Source organism: Opisthorchis viverrini (assembly GCF_000715545.1).
Source record: "Opisthorchis viverrini unplaced genomic scaffold opera_v5_20, whole genome shotgun sequence".
Taxonomy (NCBI): Eukaryota; Metazoa; Platyhelminthes; class Trematoda; order Opisthorchiida; family Opisthorchiidae; genus Opisthorchis; species Opisthorchis viverrini.
This window is the reverse complement of record NW_008751676.1, coordinates 2,182,932-2,198,703: the sequence shown is the minus strand read 5'-3', so window position 1 is coordinate 2,198,703 and position 15,772 is coordinate 2,182,932.

Genomic DNA, 15,772 nt, shown 5'->3' with positions numbered 1-15,772 from the left:
CCAGGACCACTGCATGGACAAATATTTGATCATCCAAACTAAAAAATCACTCATTTGTTCCTCATTCAGTTATCTGTTCAAAATAAAGATGGAGTTCATCAACAGGCCAATCACTCCTTATGCGCAGTCTTGTCATTCCGTTCTGGATTATTTTTATGGTGACATGTATATTGTAACAGAAACCAGTGAGAGAAACCTTGTGCTGTTTTCCAAGGGCGACATCATTCCGGATGAACACTTTATAAAAATTGTTCCAAGTGTTGGTCAAGTGGGGAAGTGGTACAAGCTCAAAAAGCAGGAATTCAGAGAAGTGCAACTGAGGTCCACAACAAGAATAAGTTGGAAGTTCATCCACACTTTTAATCTAACCTCTAAAGAACGTGTACTTGTGTACCTTGTCTTCTCCTCGACATCGCTTTGTCCATGGGGTATGCTTCACAGCATCAGCAGATAAAGTAGTATTTTAGAAAACAAAACAAAACATGAAATCATTTTTCGCAGAATGGTAGTTACGCCCCTGATTACCCAAATAAAACAAAAGAAAACAGTGATGCGTGTCGATTTATGGCAGATCGCTTCTTCTTTGCTGCACTGTAAAGCAATTTACGAGGGTTTACGGGAAAGTAGATTTTGCAGCAGCGCTTGAAATACTGTTTTCTTTTCCATCCTAGCCGCCAGTCAGACAAAACAATCCATCTAGTGAATCCTGTAATAATTGAATCACGAGCTATTAGCCAACTCACCTCTAGAATCATTGATTTTCCGAAAAACTGCTCGCTTTTTTAGCTACTCAACCAGATAGTCCTTTATCTTTATCGGTAACCCTGTCGCTTTCCCCAAACGGCGATATGAACAACTTGATGAACTAAGTGGATAACTAAGCTAGCTTAAACGATTAAGCTTCCACTCTTCGTTGCGTGTTAGCGGCCATAAAGGCTCATAGCTGCCACTGGTATAGGTGTAATAATAGGTACATAACACCAGACGTAGTTATGGCCGGTCATGCTAGGGTATAAAGTGGACGAATTCCTGCATAGCTGAAGAAATCACGCCAATAACAAGGCAAAATTTTCGAAACGCCACGACTGATCCTATCGGTGACACTGCTACTGTGAATTTGATTTTCAAAATTACCTACTGCCACCAAGTCCATAGTATAATTTCCAAGTGTTGGACAATAAAATATGAATAGTTACACGTCAACTGCTTCCCAGTATCGACCAAGTTTTTTGTGTGGAACTGAAGGTATTGATTGGTTGAAAACAGTGATTCATCAGAAAGTTTTAATATACCGAACGTTTAATAGTCCCTATGGCGTTCACTGTGTATGCCCACCGTCAATCATTCTTGATAATTGGAAACGGCGGCAGTGTGCATCAGCAAGCGTGTGTACCAACAGAGTTACTGAGTTAAAGCTATGTTACTGTGATACTCATGACTCGAGTCAAAACTTGCGCCCACTCTTCAGTAGGAGATATCACCCCAATTTAACAAACGGTGTGTGACATGGTTAAGAAAATTATTGCAATTCCAACCACTCAAAGCAAATTAGGCAATATGGCTTCCAGCAAAGGCATGATCCATCAGTTCCGTTGGATTATAAAGACTTTTTTGTTGTCAAACTATATATGATTCCACCATCTGCTTTTAAACAGCATTTTCCCAAATTTATTTCCATTCATTTAGTACCCGAATACATCGGCCCTGATGTTTTTAACACGAATTAATAAACTGTGTTTCAAGGATTATATCATTCAAGAGAAAACGAAGGAACAAAGCTTTTGTTAATTTCACATAGTTTCTGGCCGAAATGTTTACCAAAAACGCAGGGAATCATCTTTAAAAGTGCTCTGCGAAGTCAATAATAACAGTGACTAAAAGTGAGCTGAAAATATGCAGGTTTGCCGTTGACTTCAGCCTGCACTTCAGCAGCCCTCGTGAAATTTGCCTCAAGAATTTCGGAAATCGGACGCTGGATGCTTCAATAGCTGTATGAAACAAATAATTTTGGCGTAAACCCAAACAAATTAGCTACTTTTGGCTTGCACACCCTAGTGTTAACTAATTCCTTCATCTGGTATGTAGATATTTCAATTTCGGTGACTTAAACAGTCACCAAACGGAACATCACATGGCTCGTACCTGAAAACTAGATTTGAATTTCTGAATTATAAAAAAATTATAACGTCTACAATTTCATACCATGGTTTTCCAAATCCCAACTTGCATCCCCTATAAGACTTTACAAAAAACTGTTCTTTTAGTGACAAAACCAGTGTTGTTTTCAAAATACTTCATTTAAAGGAAGCTAAGTATTGGGGAAAATTCCCCTACCGTAAGTCCGATGGCTTATTTCAAACATGGACTGTGTATTTTTACAATTTTATATTTGATAATACTTTAGCCAAAAGGAAAACATTACCGCCTAAACAGCACTAGGGTATTTAGTGAGCATTACGAAGCTAACGATTATTGTTACAAGATTTCAGTTAAAAAACAACCAGCTTGCTTACTCTACATGAGCTTCTTCACCCGTGATCGATGGATGCCTCGAACTGTAGAGTGAATAATTGTCATCCGATTCCCGGCGATACAGAAATGAACAACGGCGGTCCGGAATGTGATGAAGCACTAAGTTGCTCCAACGGTTCTCGCCACTTTGGACAGATTGGATCTCACTTGACGGGCGGCGGTCTATGTCGAAACTGCGAATAAACATAGGGTTCATAAGGTTCAGGTTTGCTGGTACTCTCAAAAATGGTGTTCAGAATTCTGAAACAGCGCATGCTTTGGAAAAGCTAGGACGATGCGCTTTTGGTAGTTTATTATCAAACCATTGATATTGACCCTAGAAACACATATTCCAGCGTGCAAATAAACTGGAAGGTAAAACGTTCGTAGTAACCTACTCTTATTACTCTTTGTTTTGAATGTAAAATCCTATTGAATCGGGGGTAGGGCAACTACCAGTCTTTTTAAATTTCTGCATGGATACGGGATAAGATACAATTCGCTACCTACACAGTCAGTTGAATTTAGTAACTTGATAACACAAATATTTGGTTTACTCATCCTTTTTGATGGCTACCAATGTAACGGCGATACTACTGATGGAGAGGCACGCGAGTAGCATGTGTTGTTCGAAGAATTTCACTCTGCGTCTTTTGAAAAAGGGAGATCTGTTGCGTAATTCATGGAGTCACTTTGTAGTATTTGCTTGGATTTGACCGAAGAATAATGAGAGTCGATGAATCTCCGGGAAAGTTCAAGAAGACTCGTTCGGGAGAAGATGGGTGTCCAGTTTTTGTAAATAAGATGCAAACTAGAGTTTTGCTCACCTGTTCAATGGTCTGTAACCGATCTAATTAGCATTTCCTAATAAAATAACTACGAAGCGAATGCCGTCTTCCTTTCACCAATATAAGGGAGATTATGTCTTACTGATTTGAACATTTGGCGTCTTAATCCACAGGAGTAAATTCAGTATAAAAATCCTTCAAAAGCTCGAACTTCTAATCGGGCAATCTTGGGATATCCATCCACTAGATTCTCTTCAGTTTCAAACTTTTATATAAGAATACCACTGGAGAAGCAAGTCTTTTAAACAAATAATCGTTTATTTTTCCTATGTATTTGTTACCAAAATCCTCTGCAGAGAAGGCTAAAAAATTAAATGATCACTCTCAGTTGATATATATTCGGGCATTTAAGCTGCCTCGTATGTTAAGCAGCAGGTGGTTTGAGGGGTGGAGTAAACTAGTTGAAACATTGTCAGCACGAAAATCGCGCATTTACTGAGAACTCCAACATTTTTTGTCTGAAAACTAACGCATGTCACAAATTTAGCTTGTTTACCCACCTTGGGTCATTAAAATTGACTTCGAATTTCCCTCATACGATTCAGCTTGAACAATATTCCCGACGGACTGGTTGTTTGGAAACCTGTGGAACCTACCCATGAGAATATTTTGACCCTGGTTAATGAAGGGGGCATTTTACAGAATTTTTGCCATTGTTCGGATAAAGTTAATTGTGACAGGTTTGCTCAGTCTTATCATGAAACAGTAAACACATCAAAGACGATGAAGTAAGACAACATACGTTGAGATTAAGCATAACCTCACATAACTAAGATAATTGACCATTAAAAATGTTTTGAAACGAAACTGATGTAAAAGGTGACAAGTGGCACATCAGAAAAATCTTTTGCTGTTGTTGATGCTACTTCTGAATTTTTTCCATCAGAATTTTACAATGTTAGGATGGAACTCCAAAACATCATTGCGATATTTGTAAAGAACATGCTGCTGTACGATCTCCGTGGGCTCCTGAGGTTCAAATAAATCAACCCAATATTTGATGACCACAACCGTTCTTTATAAATTTGTGTGGATAACTTTTACATTTGCTCGACAATGTGTCCTCCGGAAACAGAAAAATGTAAGGTTGGTTTAGAATGAAATATTTCAACTGCGGCCAGAAACCACATATAGGTTGGTAACGGTCATTTATCGCTCTTTTACACTCCAATACGGTTGCGCTAGGATAGGTTTGGGACATTTTCCAGTTTTCGATGCAAAGCAAACTGGAGAGGACTTTCTGACTTCTGTCAGTGCTGTTGCAATTTCTGAGTCGGTGGATTGCGCCAACACAATTCAACTTGTTGGCAGGGCGTCAGTATAACTAGACTGATCAACATAGACCAACTCATCTGCTGTTGTCTATGCTATTCTGTTTGTACCGTGCCTTCCGAAACTCTGGAATGTTGACTGTCTTTTTAGCCGTCCAAAGATAATGCAAAATTCTCAACTAGCTGACCTGTTTGCTATTCATACTGTAATAATTATAACCCCATTATCTGTCCTTACTTCTGTTAATACCAAAGACAGCATTTCTATGTATGATTTTGAGACCAATTTCCATAACCTAAGAGAAGAGGTAGACACGTTTAACTCAGTAGCATTCAAAGCCCAAAACATGATTCTTCACATACTAGAGATGAAGTAAACCTACTGAAAATCAGACAACTTACTGACTGAGCTCATTAGACAACATTCCTGTTCGGGATAATGACGCTATCAAGCCTACACTTACTTGTAATCCACAGCAAAGCAAACGTCTTCTAAGGATATTGAGAATAAAAGGTTACTATTTGTTCTTCGGAATCGCAGATCGAGAAAGACGAGGAATAAGTAAGTCTATATTTGAAGTGAATTGAAGATTTTCTGTCTGTCGCTAGGTCATCTTAGAACAGACATAGCGTGGTTCGCGCGGTTAACGACCAAAACCTGCGGAATGGTTGCAATATATCAGTGACCTTATTTTCTATAAAATTGTGTATGATGGCGAGCATGTATTCTGTTTGATGTATAGTATCCCCAGAAAATATCGTTTAAACATAACAAGACCCTATCAGGCGATGATCGGAAACACCCAAAACTCTGAGCTATGTAATGGAAAATAGTTTAGATGCAGACAATTATCTTTACAAGCATAGAACTTCGACCATGCCACTATATACATTGAGGTGCTAGTAGGCGAGCTGCATGCACTTTTCCGCCTCAGACTGTTAGTTGCTTGAAATTCAGGATTAAACCACGACGAGACGATAGAACTCGGATCTCGTCATGTCCGTTGTTGTACTATTCTTTGAAATATCATCACTTCCTGCAGGACTTAGGTATTTGGCTTGCTTTCTTCTCCAAGAAATTGAAGTCATGTGGAGACGATCTTCATTGGACAAGTATAATTCTCAGCGGAAAAGCAGGTTACGAACGAAAAGCTAATTCAGGCTGTGCCGAAACCACGTTTTGTTTGAGAGCCACTGTATTATACCAGCATGCGGATTACCCGAGCACGATAAGTGCAATGACATCAACGTGTTGCTGACCTAAGATTGACGTTAGCAAAGTTGCTTCTGTAATTTTGCAGAATAAACCAGGTTGCTTTGGACTGTTATCCAAGCCACATGAACTAATTGTTCAGCAATCTAAATCAAGCGACAAACACTTAAAAGTCTTCCACCTGAATTGTGCTTGCCGCCATGTATGTTGTACCTTAACTTTTTCACTTGATGTAAAGTGCGTCGAGCAGGAAAAACGCCTTTCTACTTTCGTTCCCAGAGCATTTACATCTAGGAGCAAAAACAGTAAGCGCCCTAGGGAAAATCTGGCATTGTATCTGCTGTAATTATTTTAAGCCATTCACGATGGTCCGTGTATTAAGCCAACGTAGGTGCACCGTCTTGACGTTCTACATATTCGAGACTCGATCCGTTGCCTTCAGATTCAGTAGCTTCATTCTATGTGATCCTTACCATAAAAATATCATTTTTGAAAGAGAGTTAGCGAGTAGTAATCAACAACTAAAAAGTGACGACGGGTTATTTTCACGTCAACCGAAAGCTCATCGACCACACTAATGTACAGTACATTCGTGGCAAGTTTTTTGATTCTGCATGCAGCTAAACGTACCTTGGTGGTTTGGATGCTGATATTTCTCTAACTTTTGTCAATCTGAGTAATTCCTTGCGGAATTTGTATTGAGTAAGTCCATTAACATGCTTAGTCACATGTTATTAGACAGGGAGTCGTCGGTGTCGATACAAAATAAGCGAGGAGTTATATAACTTGGTGCAGTATTCGTTTACTTGCATGCAGTGCACAAGAGTCCAAAGATTACTCATCAAGAAATCGCGGGTCTAGTGTTGGCCGCCGGTACATTGGGAACCAGCAGATCTCAACTTCTGTAGGTGGTGAAAACATCCTCCGGAATCCACAGCTCTATGTGCGGTGGCATTCACGTGTTACCACCAGTGATTATAGAGGTGCCGGTTTGAGTTACCGTACATACGATTTCAAGAATATTGCATGCATGACACTTCCCTTAAGCATATCGACTAACTCCAAAGAGTTTCCACACTCCAGGAAGTTACCTTATGTAATTTTACCGCTCTAAATAATGCTGGGTTGGGGGAAAAGTTCAGTGCACTCATTCTTGGACACTAAACTAAATTTCGAGGGAATTAAGGTTCTAGAGATTATTGTAGTAGATGAAACTAAGGTAGATCAAAGTTGTGCTTGGAAACCGGAACGACTCTGGAAACGAAACTGCTTGTAGTGCCTACGTGGTATCCCATTCTACGGGAGAACAATATTCTAATTTCGTGCCTTGGTCTTTGTTAGATGAGAAGGCTACTTCTTGGGGACACTGGGGAGAGTCTTAATTGGGAGCAATGGCCTCTCAGATGGTATCAAGCTCAAATAGAATTTCTCTGAAACGGAATGGAGTGGCTGTTTCAAAGGAGGCTTTTCGACGTGAATATTGTATGTAACATTTAAACCCCTTGGTACGCTCGACTAATCGGTGTTCCAAAATACAAGACGTTCACGTAAAGTAGCTTGCTACTTTTACTATAACTCTTCCGACATATTTGGGGCATTCACGCAAAATTGCTGCCTTATGTGCTTATTTCAAGCTGGGGTTTCTCCCTTGAACCATAAAAAATTGTGAATCATGGTGTTAAAATCCTGCAATTTTCTGCATTCGTCCGCACTACACTCACGGACTCTCTGTATGCATTCTTCCAATGCTAAACGAAGCATTATGCTTTTCATTTTCCAATTGCATGAATTTCTTTACTACAATAAATAAAGTGCCGACTAATCCGTAGTGTAGAAAAGTGTGAGGAGTTTGCTGTTGCGGGTGATGTTATGATTTTGGAGTATAAGATGATAACACGTTTGTGGAAACTGACCACAATGCTAAGTGATTGGGAAAAACCTGACTTGCTTTGAGGCAATTTCTATATAGACCAGTGGGATTCGCTTTTACCTATATCGAATTACGTCCTTCAACTGTATCTGTAGACTGATTAATAAAGACCAAACGATTAAACAAAGGATTGTTTATGATTTGTTTTTATGCCGTTAAGCAAACAGGATAATCAAAGCACTTAAATCATTATGCTGCAGTTTACCATTATGGGGCGAGTTCACTTTAACAAAACAGCCATGCGATGCTCACGTCCTAATTTAGAATGATCAATTCAAAGTGCGCCGTTCAGTCAATTTAACATCATGGATAACAGAAGATTAACCGAAAAAAATCTCACGGTCAGTATTAATCAATTGCATTGCTTTCGGGAAGTTCGAGGAATGCTTAAAGTGTAAATGATCTCGTGTTTTCATCCTGCTGCGAACCATAATTAAACCATAGAGATCAGTGGTATACTTTTTCACTTCTAAAATAAAACATCTTATAACAAGAAACTGGTAACGATGCAACAATAAATGCTGAATTGAGAACATGCTTCTGTTGATATTAGTCAAAAATAGAAAACAAATATTTTCCCCGGTCGTTTGAAGAAGTGCAATATCTTGTGTACCGGAAAACCTCGGAAAATCAGAGTACGTGTGTTTTATTAACCCTTAAGTCCTGATGTAATTATTTTAGTCAGTGAATAGGGGAGGAAAAAGACTCTGTGTTTTACTCCTGCTGTTCCTGGTGCGTACCAGCTGTGTGTATCCATGGATGTTCTCGAAACAGAACTCGGAACACCTGACATGCAAGAAAGCGTGTTGGTTATGCTCCATCAACGAATACTCCACGCACTTGGATTATCATGTCTAAATGGGGGACCAAGGATATGCAGTGCTGAATGTTTCTAATAGTAGTGCGTTTCACCTTCAGTGTTTCGGACTACTTTTTTGTCTATCCTCAGTACACACGGTCGTTGAACAGGAAATAACATCGGCCGTATTCCATCAAAGAATACGCGGTATGTGGCAAATGCGCACAAGTTAGGTTACATTTCATGACTCACCGGCGTAAGGATGAAAGCATCAGATATGTTTATCTTTCTCATTTGCTTCACAACGTAGCATCTGACCTCCTGTTTCATGAAGCGCCGGGTTATTAATTCAATCGAGCCAATAGTATACCACTTACGATTCTTCCAGTAAATATTAGTAAGCTCCAGTGGACTTTTTCGCATCGACTCTGAATAAACACCTGAATAGGTGAGTGATGAGAGTTAATTTTCAGGCACTTACTGTCTAGCATACTTGCACATTATCTTCTATCACGACCTGAGTAAACCGGATGATATTGTTCACCGAAAACCTTATCATCGTGTCTGGTCATACTACCGTAAGTCAACAAAAAGCTGGCAGATATTAAAGGTTGGGTGTATTGTCGATTATACCGTTTGGTTGCCTCGCTGGCGTTTCTAAATCAGTTAAATTAGCTACGCTGTTCGGTATTACTACTAAAGCATTAGGCCAGATGGCGATCGATTGACCAATTATTACTACGATTTCGCAGATTACCATCAATAAGATAGGGAGTATTGGAAGCACTCTGGGACCAAAAATAATTAGGCTGGGACCTTAGGATCACCAGAAGCTTATCCTATTGGAATGAAAGATGGGATCTTATCAATAGTTGTGCGAAAGAACAGCATTCTTCGTGGTTACAGGGACTGTATAACACACAGTGTCGTCGTAGACAGGGACTCTCAAAATAATTCGCTTCTCTTAATAAGCAAAAACAGTAAACTATTTGCGCTTCGGGATAAAAATCTGAAAAGACACTATCCGTAAAAACTGTATGAAACCACTTTATGTACATCGGCTGGGGTGAAAAAATGAACTTGTGATGCTCTTTACTATCATCTGACTATCGATTACAGTTTTAGACTGCTCTAGTGTAACGGGTTCGTGTTTGACGATGCTCGAGATAATTAGCTTTAGAATAGAAAAAATTGCTTTGAATACAAATGATTAAATTTCTTACTGTTTCCCAACTAATTTCAGTGGGTGCTGTATCAAAAAAATGTTACATAATCGCAAACCTAATGCTAAACCAAAGACCCTTCACTCTTTTTTAACTCAAGTTCATTACAGAAATGACGAAACATCTTGAAGGTGAGCAACTCACATTTTGGAGCGTTACAGGTATTCTCGCATTTTTTTATATCTGTTTTTCCTTCTGAATAGTTGTCAGTCAAATCATCTGGCAGGGCTCTTTCGCCACGTGTGCACACCAGTCACCAAAAGGCTATGGAGGTAAAGCCCTGGCAATGTCACGAAGTTCAAATGACCAAAAAACAAGGAGTACTTCAAGATACAGACCTTTCGGACGAAGCAACCTATCAACTAGCTAACAATCAAACATGCTTTTGTTGGACCCTCACGATACTGTCCAAAGCGCCAAATGAGTGCGTACCAAATAAAATTCAAGACAGATGGAATTCACTGCGCCTCCGTATTTACAACGGTGATTTTGTATGATGCATGCGATCTGAAATTCACATAGAAAAACAAAATAAGACTTCTGATAGACAATCAAACTGAAGGGTTGCAAGATTGTTACGTTTCTGGGATGAACAACTTCTAAAGCCGTAAAAGTATAAGACGTTAACTAAACGAAATATATTACTTCGGCGCGGGTTGTACTTTCGATTTACTGCTAACCATGATGCAGTGATATGCTTTGTAGACGTCTAGAGATGCATTTACCGGCCAGAAGTAGTTGCTGTGTGCAATTATCTGAACGAAATTAAACAACTGGCAACTGTTTCATCATCAATGCATCTCATATGCGAAGTATATACCAGGGACTGAACGCAAATAATTGCATGTTCAAGAAGTGTGCATTTTGTAACCAAGTATTGGTTTTTGTGTGGCAAAACCCAAATCGACTGTAATTTGGTTGGACTGTATACGGGTAACCATTTATCATGTCACTCTAAGTGGTTCCAGTTATGGTATACGGGTCTGAATTTATTGATCTATATAAAGTAGTCACTCACAGTATTCTGTGGAAACTAGTGTAGGCAGTGCTTGATTTCCCGATTATGCAAAACATTTGTATGATTTTCAATTGATCCTGTGCTATAATAATCCTCCAAGATAGACTACTTGAAGCGGAAACTCTTCAGAAGTGCCCAGTATGGGTGTTCTTTCCAGAATTTCGTAAGACTTTTCACTTTCAAAGAGATCAAGCTTCTATTGTTTCAATGCTAGTCCTAATATGACACTTGCATATGGTGGTCCCGTACTTTATCGGTCATTGTTATTCATCATTTACTGAAGCTCAAATAAACACTTGATGCAACCTTAATCGGTCACTTTATACTAAAATTCCATACCAGTGGGCTTGACTAAAATACTATACTTAGAATGAGAATTGAGAAATGTTTATTCTGAAATCAGTAGTAACGCCATAATAGTGATTTTACCTGGGGTGAATTTTTGGATAATTTTGAAAAATTGGTTTTTCCATCGCTGACTGCTAAATCCCGGTAAACTCTGCCAAATAACGCTTATTTGCGTGTTTCAGCGACATACTCGTGTGCCTTCACAAATTGTTTGCTTCTCAGCACCATAAAGTACATTGGAATCGGACAAATGGCGTCATTCCCCTATTTGAATAAAGTTCCCTAGAGAAAGGTAAAAGTTTTTCCCCGCGGTCTTCTTTCAGATGAATTATCAAGCTTGCCAAATACGTATAAGAGCATTGTCGATTGTTTATCCTAGCCTAAGTCTCGGCTTACCTCCGACCTCTTTATTGGGGTCCTATTTTAGGCTTGCCATATCAGATCACATTGTTTCATGTACAGAAGCTCCAATCGATGGTACCAGGCCAGACAAACATCGATTTTATTCCGTCGTATAAGTCTACTTATTTGTATGGAGTTGTACCGTAGAATCAGTGTCTTTAATGCTTTAGACATATCTTGCGTAAACGTTCTACGGATTAAACAGTAATGGGAACGTTGCCCAAGTCCACTCTGGCACTAGGCAGATGAGTACTGAGTAACCTTGCGAAACTCGTCTATTCCAAATGCTTTAATTCTGAGTTTTTAACTACATCTACCAACATATTATTGCTTTTCTGCCTGGATATCAATAGCCTGTCATGGCTTGTCCTAACTATGTCGGCTGGGACGAAATTTGGATCACACTTTTGGTATTTCGACAGCTTGCTTATCTGGCCGGCTGTGGAGTGTGGTTGAGAAAATTGGGCGCAAAGTCAAGACTACTTACAAGATTACTTATGGCGTGGTGTGTGCTGATCGTTTTTAAGTAATTCCTATTTGGGAAGTCGTGTAAATAATCTCAAGCAACTATCAACTCTCGAATCTTTTTGTCTCACGTGTGTGTGTATTTTCTGGAGGACCCTTGTAGTCCTGGTTTGACAAATCGTAACAAAGCCTCTTCTTAGTTAAATACATTGCTGGGTACCGGTCTAGCCAATAAACCAAGTCCGCTCCGCACTCTATAAAAGTAGTATCAGCCAGAAAATTAAGTTGGAAACAAAAGATCTCAGACCGTAAGGCGCAGTGTTAGACGTCTAGCTTTGTACGAGCCAATCATTTCCGCTCCACGACCTGAAGAGTAACGGGACAAACGTGTAGTATAGAATTTAGGGCGCATAATCACCACTAAAACGGTGTAACAGAATCATTCGAACTTTGTCGTTCTTTTAACACAACTCATAAAACCTATTCAGTACAGGATTAAACGGCAAATTATCAAAGCGCGTTGCTAAACTATAACAACCGATGTCTGGGAGTATACAATGACAACGTCAAAATTTTCTAACTCGGCCTTCCCTCAAATTTCAGCGGAACTCTGTTAGATCCAGTTTCATATTACTCTGCATTCTAGTGAAGAGATTTGATCAATCAATTTCAGAGAGAACGCGACTTTCCAACATCTCTATATTTTTCTTGTGTCCATTCTCGCCTCATCCGGGGAATAGTTCAACGGTGAGATTGAAAGAGCAACTAGGTGTTTATCAGTCAATTGAATCCACACGCACATTCTGTAGTGTATAGCGGTATTTGTTGATGGAGAGTTTACCATGGTAACACCGCATAATCAGGTGAAATAAGAAAGCGAACAGAGGTGGATATTACGGGTGACACCTATTTATTTCCTACCTCATCCGTGTGCACCTTCTGAGTTATTGCTATTTCACCTGAACCTTCTTTCGGCCAGTTCACTTGGAGAATTGACAGGTTTTCCTTTGAACTTATTGTTCAGATAACGCCTGTGAAACCGAGTGCATAGCTACTAGGAAACGGAATTCGTTTTTCTGTGCATCAGCCGCTATAGTCGATGCAATGAAAAGTAAACTATAGGGTGGTTGATTTTTCGAGATTTGATCTGCCTTCTTCTTTGCTGTACTAACGATTCCAAGCAATAATATTTTCAATATTTTTGTTAAAGTTTAAGGGACGCACAATACTTATGAGGTTATCTTTGTGTGATCCGTCAGCTTCAACTTATCTTGTTTGTTTCATTGGCTGCAGTGTAACGTCATCATCAGAGTCACCGAGGACACCGATGGATCACTGCCGTGCAAGCATAAAACTTGTCTAATCATATTTAAAGCATTGGAGTCAAAAGAAGAGAAAAAATGAGGTGAGGGAGGGGACCTAGTGTTGGTCTGTGTCAAACCTACACATCAAAGCTTTCAATCAGGCGTTCTGGAAAGAAACTGACAGCACCAGCACTATTGATATCAACCAGTCGCTATTTCTTACAACGTCTGCAGCCAAGCCAGGCGAGGTCACGGGGACCCTATCCTGAAAGTCGCACAACACCAACAACTTTTCGTGGTCACTTTCACGTCCATTGCCAAGTGATGCATTGTCCACGTCGCGGTTTGAGCCATTCTAAAAGGGGAACGGAGAAAAACACTCGTCTCGGTAGACGGTGCTTTGGCATGTGTGGCACATGACCGAGACAACAAAATCGGTGGTGCTGCATGTTCTCGCCGATTTAATTACCTGCCATGCAACCAAATACCCGTTTTCTAATCACCTCAAAACTAACACGCTGAAGTCTTCCGACACCAGTAACGTTTCTGAGGCATCGTTGGTTGAAAAACTCAAGACGTCTCACATTTGTTCGCACAGGCCACGTTTTGCGCCCATACAACACAGCCCTTACGTAGCCTGGTATACGCGACCCTCAAGGTCTAGTGATATGCCTTTCTGATGCCACAGCTAACGCAAATAGGCAAACATGTTTCGAGCCTTTGAAACTTGCACTGAGTTCATTGGACGTATTTCCGTCATAGTTACTACGTCTACCGGGGTAAGTAAAGTTTTCCACAATCTCCAGTGAGTCTCCTTGAATTGTAAGGGATGTGCACGTTCTGAAGCATGACTTCGCACTTTGAATGTGAAAGGCACATGTCAAAAGATGGTATATGGTGGTCAGTTCGTTCGACAGGACTTACGCTTTGTCTTGGTCTTAAAACATGGGTGCGATACCGTCTGCGTACTCCGGATCAACAAGGCTCTCACCAGCAACAGTTTGAACACTGGAGTTTCAAAGATCTTCCAGTATTCGCTTAATTATTTCATCAATGATGAAATTTAACGACTTTTTGTAGACAACCTTTTGGATAGCTCACCATACACTCTCACACACTCAGAGGTTTGTAAATATAAGGATCGTATGTTCACAAGTTGTTCATGAAGTTTATTTAACAGCACTGGAAGATAGACAGAATGGAGCGCACTTTTTAATTCAAGGGATACCATGATTTTGGATCGTTTGTACATGTAGCGTTGCTCTTACTCTAGCGTTGCTCTTCTCCTGTATACTCGATCGAAATTCCGCTAAGTTCTCACAAGTCAAGGTTTTGCGGTGCATATTGTAAGTGTCATGATTGCGCGTGAGCTTCCAGGGCGCCTACTTCTAGACGGGTGGACGATTAGGGTCCCCCACCAAAGCCTTTAACTCCTGATCACTAGACAGCGGTGTCTGGCGGAAAACACAGGTGATTTACCATTATTATAGAACAAGTTGCCACACATTTTTTCAACTCCTAACCAGCAGACCGTGTTGACCAACACTGATCAAACTGGTATAAGAGACTCTGTAAGTGTTGCATGGACACCAACCAGTATACTTGTGTGGAGCAAGGAGACGCACAAGCTGTAAGGTCCAGTATCTATGTGACGGTACAGTTTAGTGTAAATCGGATAAGCAGATCTATCTGGTAGAATCCAGCCATGTATAACCCCTTTTGTTCTTCCAAGGACTTTTCTAAGCTTCCAGAAAGACCAAGTTATTTTTTCGTTGTTTGACAATTTCAGTGAATAATACTCACCCGACCAGTAGTAAATAAAAACGTGCGTCTCCTTTCTACTCTTTAGAAAACGCTGCCAGCTCCAACTACCCTTAAGTTATAGCATATCTTCCAAAAAGAGTTTGAAAATGGCTTCCAGTAGTTATCTTGTCGCATGGATCCCTTGGAACTATAGAGTTTCAGCGGCCTGTTTTGTCATCTACCTCTACAAGACAAAGTAGGTCGGAGCCTTGTTTACAGAAGGCGGCGTGAAAAGATCGGCAGATAACAGAAAATATTTTTGGTGTAGTTTACTTCAGCAGGCAAGTATCTGCAGGTTAAGGCAAGATGTTTGGAGATTAAATTCTTACACTTTTGTATAGGCCACATGCAGGGGTCAAACGTTAGGCAATTATATTCAGTTTTTCCGTCATACAGGCTGTAACATTCAACATAGGTTAACATTCACTTTGCAAATATATTGGAAGAATTGTCTGGGGTAACGGAGGAACCAAGCAAACCATCGTTGGTTATGCAAATGTTTTTTTCAGGGCTCTGTTTACATTACAAAATGTTCCCTCAGGCTACACACAGAATTTTGGCGTGCAGTATATTGCACCTGAACGTGGGAAGTTTGTTGAGTAACTTAAATAAAAAGAAATAAGCTGAAATGAAGGGA